Source organism: Ipomoea nil, unplaced genomic scaffold, assembly GCF_001879475.1.
Source record: "Ipomoea nil cultivar Tokyo-kokei standard unplaced genomic scaffold, Asagao_1.1 scaffold0876, whole genome shotgun sequence".
NCBI classification, from domain to species: Eukaryota; Viridiplantae; Streptophyta; class Magnoliopsida; order Solanales; family Convolvulaceae; genus Ipomoea; species Ipomoea nil.
This window is the reverse complement of record NW_017617304.1, coordinates 1,163,535-1,172,514: the sequence shown is the minus strand read 5'-3', so window position 1 is coordinate 1,172,514 and position 8,980 is coordinate 1,163,535.

Genomic DNA, 8,980 nt, shown 5'->3' with positions numbered 1-8,980 from the left:
GGGGTCTAGAGGAAGGTGGGGAGCAGGAAGAGGATAGCGAGCCTAACCCACCGGCACACGCACGATCGGGAGGAAACCCAAGGGGACAAAACGAAGACTCAGTCAATGAGCGCATCCTAGCACAACTCACCCGGCAAAACCAAATCATGGAAGAAGGGTTCTCGTCCTTAATCCACACGACACGCGCATTAGATCAGAGGGTGGCAGCAATCGAGGCCACCTTGGGCACTCGCAGGGCATCCAGCTCCGGAGCAGGAAACCAAGGTAGACCCAAACTTTCCTATCGCCACGACACCAGAAGTCCAGTCTACCCCAGCAAAGACAAAACGTGGGGCCGCATTCCTAACCAGGAGGCCAAAATACGAGGTGTCCAGGGGTGAAAGAATGGATTAACACACCGGGCTTCGGGGACGAAGCCCCTTGTAAGGGGGGGAGAGAGTAACACCCCGTGTTACGACCCCTAAAATCAATTAATTATTTAACCAATTATCCAAAGAAAGAATTAAATTACAATAATTAATTAGGAAAAGGCCCACCATAGTCCGTGGGCCCTCACCTCTAAACCCAACCCCTAGTCCTAAAAGGAATAGAGTTAGCAAGCCTATAGTATTTGGGCCCCAATTAGGACTCTTAGATATATAAATAGTGGACATATGAGGCACCTAGAACCCCCACCACAATGATCTCTCACCACACAAGGAGTTCCAAGAATTCCCCTAGGAGGGATCAAGAAAGAAGAAAGACTTAGAGAATGACCCTTCATAGCCAAGGAAATTAATTAAGGCTAAGAGGTAACCCATGTCTCAACAAAACCTATTTTCTTAGTTATGATCTCCATCTCAGGCATTCCCCTATATTCTTGTGTCTTGATGAATTGTTTATGATATTGATGATGTGATCTTGATAATTGGCGATATGGTTTTATCTTGATAATCTTGATGATGATAAGGGTTTCTTGATTGTGTGATATTCTCGGGGAATTCGGATTCTTGATGATTATGTGATATTCTTGATAAATTGTATTGGTTCCTAATGTTGAAGGATGAATTACGTTCTTGATGATTTAAATATAATTAGAGCCCTAGGATGTATCGTGAAACTCGTGTGATGTTATTCTTGATATATTGGGTGGGAATTCGCATGTTTGGGCGTTAATTGTATCTAGGAAGAATGATAGGATACGTGCCATATGTTTCTTGCTTTTGATCCGTTAATTGTCTACGTGGTGTCATTGATTGCGTTAAAAGTGTCTAAGCATGGCTTCGGGTTCCACAATGGACCCCGGGGCGTTTTATTGTGAAAAGGAGTCAGTGGGGGGTAGGTGGGGGTAGGGGACCCGCCACCTACCCGCGGCCAGAATCGACGTCGCCGGCAGCGGGCAGGCGACTGCCCGCCGGGCACCCGCTGCCCGGAGAACTTGTCACCGGCGGGCAGCCGGCGGGTGACCCTTCACCCACCGGCTACCCGCTGGAGATTTCCCACCTCGGGATCCCGGCTTCCCCGTTTGATGTTCCCCCGACCCCCGTGGTGTCCCAACGGACTCCGTCTATCGTGCCTATATCTGGTTTGATGTTTCGGGTACCGTTCGTAGGATAAACGAGTCTTATATATTGCATGCTAGTTGAATTGGTATCCCGTGGACCTAGGTGAAAGAAGTATGAACCCCTTAAGATTATTCCTAGTATGTGAATGATCACGCATAGGTTTCATTATACGATTCCTCCCCCTTCCCAATGTGTCAATGTGGGTTGCATGTACTTGTTATGTGTTACGTGTGCATGATACTCCAATTTGGTTGCGATCAAATTGGTTATTCCTGAGCTGCGGTCCACCGTTTGTTTGCGATCAAACGTTTTACATGAGCTGCGGTTCATATTCCTGGCTGCGGTCAGATGACTACTCTTGGGCTGCGGTCCACTGTTTGGTTGCGATCAAACATTATGATGAGCTGCGGTTCATCGGTCGGTTGCGATCGACCCCTTCGTGTTGCGATACGAGGCAGGGTGCTGCGGGGCCGTGTCAGAGCTATATGCGCTGACCCTCATGTATGGGCATACGATTGGTCCTGTGGCGCCATCAAAGTGTGCTATGTGATGAGATATGGATGGTTTGATGTTATGAATGTTATGGTGTGAAAGCGTGACCATAGGATACATGCTAGTAAACCGTATATGCTTGGTTATGATTATTGGATGTGCTTATCGCTATCTGTCAAAGTCTGTCCCCTATACTAGTGAATTGTATATGCTTGGTTATGACTGTTGACTGTGCTTATCCCTATCTGTCGAGTCTATTCCCTATTTTAAAAGCTAGAGTCTCTTAGGATATATCTTCATGCTTCGAAATGGTTTTTCTTATATCTATGTATATATCTATATGTACTGTATTTCAACGCGTTGGAGTGGGTTACCAGCATCTCTTGCTGAACAGATATATTTGGCTTTCAGGCACAGATGGTTAGACACTGGAGCGCGCTAGAGATTCGGAGCATAGAGTAGATAGTTTCCCTTTCGGTCTGCGTGCCATGTTTATGTATTGATACTATTTGAGGATTCTAAAAGTAAGCCTGTGCACCTGAGTTCTCTAGCTCAGGTGTGGCATAGCACCCCGTACTCTTATGTATGTTTTGGGATTTATGAGCATTTACCTTTATTATATAAGCTTCAAAAGTTTAAAATTTTCGGGGTGTTACACCTTACCCATCCGCCATAGTCCTTCGTGCCAAGCTACCTCCATGGCCCTACCAATAAGGGCAATTGACCCCCCACTAACCATGACATGGCTTAGAAATCTAGCAAGCTCACCCCGCCAGCTAACGAAGGTTGTTCACGACTCCCTCCATGCCACCATGCTCACGCCCATTCTTTCCCCCTCCTTCCCACGTACGCATACCTGCACCCCAATCGGCTAGCGCGTGGGTGGGGGGGGGGGATTGGCCCCCGCTAGCCATGCCACGTCCCGAGGAGTTCGATGCGCTAACCTCGCGCTAGGTGTCAATCACCACCCCCTCTACGCCGCTTGCATATGTATACCCATGTCTTCATGTCGGCGCAAACTTAAAATACCACCCCTCGCAAGTGAGGGCGCCATCATCGCGCCAGAGGAGGCTAACGAGCCCTTACGCATGCCATACATCAACCGACTTGTGCAACCCGACGCCTCCCACGACTACGACGCCTTCTATGGGCACGGGACCATGTTGAAGGTGCCTACGCCAGTCGTGCCGCAACCAAGAGAGGCCGGCATGCCCCCGCAATCGCCGAGCGCCGGGTAACCCTAGGCCCTTACCCTCCTTGTTCTGCCAGTCCAATCAACGCCACCCGTCACCTAGGCCACCCTACCTTCTACCTTGCTAGCCCATCATGAGTTCATCCTTCTTGTGCCACCATTCTCTTTTGTCACTCCCCTTGGGGTAAGACTTTCCGAACAAATTGAGCCCTCAGGTCTAATGGCACCATTAATATTACATTTTTCAGTATAAGTATTACATTTCCATCTTGACCCAACTCGTCTCACTTATAAGAATTCGTAAGACGGTCTCCCAAGAGTCACTTTATATATATGACAAAATAATAAAAGCGTCTTTTGTTTATCCAATTTTTCTTTTTTCTAGTTTTTTATTTAGTATTTTAAAAACAATGTACGAGTAAAGGAATTTTTTATTTTTCTTTTCTAATTTTTTAATTTTTAAAAAAGTAAAAAATGTCTTTAATCAGTAAAATGCACTATCTTTTTAGTTTAAGTGAAATACATATTTTATTACATTACCAACGAATTAGAATGATATCATTATTTCTTGAATTCATTTTTTAAAAATAATAAAAGTATTACATAAAAAATTAAGCTTGAATTCATAATCTTGAATCTTCCTAGTTAAGCATTAAACAAAAGAACAATGATCAAAACTTTAACCCAAAACAAATGTGGATAAAAATAAAAAATAAAAACTTATTTCTTCTACTTTATGCTTCTATTTGCTCCTTTCACATACTACTTTGATTTTATATATATATATATATATATATAGAAAACATACTACTATTGTACCTGAATGTCATCCAAACTGTTTTTTCTTCTTTTCTGTATTCCTTTCCGATCCCCCTAAAGCTTTAACCATGTTTACTTCACACAAGCGTTGGCTAATAATGTCTAAGAGCCCCTACTTGCGATGGTTAATAAGGTAGAAAACAAAGACAGAAAATAATATGAATATATAGACAAGCTGACAAGGTCAAGTCTACTTCGTGTTGTAATAGTAGAAAATAGTAAAAATACATAGATCAAGAAAGTTAGATTGTGATTGAAATGGTATCCTCACCGAGATTGGAGGATGCCAAACGATGATTATATTACATATAGAGCACCTTAAAGTTCTAACAGGCTCAAAAAATAAAGAAAGAAGAAGAGAGTGGAATAGGAGGCCTGAGCAAGTGCTACCAAAATCAATCACAAAAAGGCTTACTGATTTCGAAATTGTTAGAGCTCATCCTTAACAAGATACACATCACTGAGAACCATCTTGCTCCACAGACAAGCCTTTATTAATTTCAAACCCTGAAATCAGAAGAAAGAACACCATCTAAATCAGGTGAAATTCATGGACTGATTTTCTTTAAAGACAAAAAGGCTCCTAGAAAAGATTATGGTGCAAGATTGGGTAGTCCAGTGCATAAATGAGTATATATATACTTGGTTTTTTCAGTAGATGGGTAAATGAGATAGACTGGTGGTTTTGAAAAATAAACTTTACCTCATCAAAACCAAACTCGACCACTTTTCCTTCAAGCTTGGCAGGTTGTTCACCACTCCACATATTCAACATAGGGATGCAGGACACCAGAGACAATGGTGCAACACACAAATCATCAGTTACCATATAGCGTACCAATCCCTTAACATAACCCTGTACATCTTTTGGAGCATTTGAATTTTTCAATTTCCCCGCTGTCTCCATTGGGCGGTGGCAAGAAGGACAAGGATCACGAAACTCATCTGTAAAATATTGGACATGGCCGCAACAAAAATATAACTCTATGGGGTCAGGGGAACCAGAGTTACCGGACCACAAGAGTGGAACAGTATAAAAAAAATTTGACACATCGGGGTTCAGCAATGTGCCCTTTGTTTTATGAGGCAGCATATAATTTTCAGGGAGATTTTCATAACTTCGGTGAACATTTCCAATACATCCCATCATGGTTCTCTCTGGGATGCTAGTGGTAAGCCGCCTAATAACATTCCCAACTGGGAGTGAAAGGAGATGGCAAAGGAAATCAACAAAATCTTTTCCAGCTTCAGCAAAGAGAACTCTGTCAGCTCTGGTATCAACAAGAAGCTTCAAAGCAATCCTCTTGCCTGTCAAATTAAAGAATTGAATATATAGAGAAGAAAGGTTGTCAGACTGAATAATCCAATTAGAAGACACAATAAAGAGAATACAACAAACATGTAGTGCAACCTAGGGTGTAACTGAGCTAAGCAGGCTTGGTACAACTTGACTTCAAGCCATGCCTAAGCCAATTCGAGTCATCACTCTCTCAGAGCTCAAGTTATTTGAGGGTTGGCAGTTGGCACAATAGGCCCTGTAATATAACAAACATCTACTGGTGTAAGACTCGATGCTAATCGAGTTCGAGCTATGTCCGAGCTGATTCGAATAATCACTCTTGACATTGAGCTATTTCAGGCTTGGCTCAACAGGCCTATGAAGTAAGGCAAAAATTTGTGTGACCATGAGACGAGTCAAGTCAAAATGAAAATGTAATACTTATACACACAAACGTAATACTAATTAGAAATAAAGTATTTATTACTTATATAAAAAAATGTAATACTTTTACATTGTGATTTAAAAGCATTATTTTTATTCAAAAGTATTATATTTTCCATTTATAAGTAACAAACACTTGTTAACATTACTTATTAAAAAAAATGTAATACTTGATGAAAATATAATATTTTTACATCAAAATGTAAAAAGTATTCACCTTTTTTCTCCAAAATATTACATTTTTCTTTATAAGTAACAAACATTTTATTTCTGATTAGTATTACACTTGAACATATAAGTATGACAGTTGCATGTTGATCTGACCCGATCCAATCCGTCTCGCGGGGCAAATTATATGGTGCACCGCGGTGCATAATCGATTATGCACCGCGCATCAAAACGACATCGTTTTGTTAAATGAAAATAAACGGCATTCATTTTTCGTCGTTCCGCACCCTTCCGCAAAAAGTAACTCTGTTATTCAGTTTCATTTTGTATATACTACCGTTTCAGTTCAACACAACTACAGTTTCATTTTGATATAACTATAGTTTCATTCGATATTTATAGACTCAAAAATGTGAAAATATTATGTAATTTTATTTTATATACACTATAATTTTATTAAAACACAACTACATGACCAGTTTGATATAATTACAGCTTCATTATACAATATACACTCAAATACACGGCAGTTTCAATGTGAAATGTTATTCAATTTCATTTTATATACACTGCAGTTTCATTTCACCACAACTACAGTATCATTTTGATATAACTGCAGTGTCGGTTTAAATATACAGTAGTGTCAGTTGATGTTTAATACACCAAACAAACGGACTCCGTTAACGGTAACGGTGGGCCGTTTCTTTACTTAAAGAAACGGCGCCGTTTTTTACCGCGATCTATGATATAACGACTGGTCTCACGAATAAGGATCCGTGAGACAGACTCACACAAGTGTGATCCATGAGCCTAGATACAGGTCGGAGTATCTTTATCCAATACATGCACAAAGATAAATGAATTCCAGAAATAGGGGACAACACATGTTTCTGTCAAATACATAAATGAAGATACACAAATTTTCATACTAAGGCCGGGGATAACACACTTACTCATGTCAGGTGTTCCACCTTCTACAGTAAAGGGCCATTGCTTCCGTAGAAAGACATCAGTGAGAACTTCCTTTGACTTTAGAGATGCCTCCAAGAACTCCAGCTCCTAATTCAAGAGAAATAGAAAAAGTTACATTTCTTAAGATCACATGATGAAAAGAAAGTAATTATTCTCTCATCTTTCCCACCCTTCAGAAATGATTCTTAAAATTTAGTCATCTTAGAAGTTAATTTTTATATCCAAAATATGTAGACACAGATTTGTTAAGTTCTGAACAAGGCTAAAGTAAGACAAGATTTCCCTACCACATCAGCAATTGTAAACTCAACCACCCTCTCCTCAAGCACATCAAACTCTGAGGCCTTCAACTTTTTCAGCACTGAGATTCCAGTGATTGCTGACATTGGTGTGGTGGACAGATCATCAGTGACCATGTAGGTCACTAAGCCTCGAACATATCCTCCACCACTGATATTAACATGACCAACATATGTGATTTCATGCGCCATCTGGCAATAATTGTTGTATAGAGATGATTGCGATTTATACGTGCAGGTTTCCCGACACACATTAGACACATTGTGATGGTCGAGACAAGTATAGAACTTTTTGTCCCCAAAGGATGTAGATATTCTTTCTCTCCCTGTTTTCAAGGCTATGTTCTTGCTTTGATTTGACACCATATAAACTCCATCCATGTTCTCAATACTGTGGTATATGTTCCCAATGGAACCAACCATAGCTTCACTAGAGATGAGCTTAGTAATAATCCCTAGTGGCATAGAGAGTAGGCTCACGAGGAAATCTACAAAGTCCTTCTCAGCTTCAGCAAACAGAATTCTATGGCCCTTGGGGTCAATAAGCAAGTTCAAACTAAATTTCATTGTCTCCATGTCTGAAAAATAAAGCAATAACTCAAATTAGATTAATCCACTTCCATAGTGGAGGAAAGTTAACAAATAGAGTTGTAAGATAAAAGCATTCCCTTGTCCTGTTTAGGTAAACTCCTTGGGAAAAAAATTGTTCTTACTGGTCTAACAAAGATACATTCGCAGAAGTACAACTAAGTAAACATTCTCATTCTCCTCAAAACCAAGCAAATGTTAATGGCTGTTAGTTGATAGCTGTTAGCTGGGTTAGAGTGTATGACTAGTTGATAACATTAGCTGATTGTAGAAAGATGTTTACTAAATTAGCTGTTAGCTGATAGCTGTTTGATACAATTTCTCTTTCTCAAAAAACTAATTGAAAAAGTTACTTTGAGCAGTTTTTTGACTTTTAGTATTTTGGAGTTAGAAAAATTAACCAAACACTTATATTGATTTTTTAACAAAGTCAAAAAAACTAATAGTGATTAAATAAGCCAAAATTGACTGATAAGCTAACTATTTTACCAAACATGCCATAAAATTTTCAAAGTGTGCAGCAAAGCAAATAGCAATATAATAGTGTTCATAATCGAAAGCAATAGTTAATTCAGATTATTAAACATTAAGGGCAGCCTAAAACAATCTTCTATTTGCCCAAAATCAAGCATTCCCTGGAGTCAAAACTCAAAAGTTCATCGCAGCCCTTTCAGCCCAAATAAGATCGAAGAGGTTAAGAAATCAATGGACTTGTTACTATTCAGTAAGCAGCACCATCATTAAAACAACAACTTTATAGTGTTTCTGCTCTACAAGTATTTAATATATATATATAAACCTTTAAGCCTTAAACCCTGTAAAGGAAACAATTCTTCTCCCCATGAAAATGATTCACCAACTAATATTGAGTAATCGAAATGCTCATGCGTGCGTGCGTACATACAAAGACATATATATGATATACACACAAGAATTCGAGCTAAGCTTAGAAATTAACGAGTAAGAAAAATGAAGCAGGTAAGAGAGAAGTTGTGTAGTATCTGTTCGTACTCAAGCACAACTTTTTTGTTCTTGTACAGAATGTATAATACGGAGTAAATTTGAAATATAGATACGAAACAAAAATGGGCGCGATATAAAGTGGCCACTGCCCAGTGTAGAGCTGGAGTTATACACCTACGCCGGCTAGGCGTACCGCCAACTAGCCAAGTGGGCAGTAGGC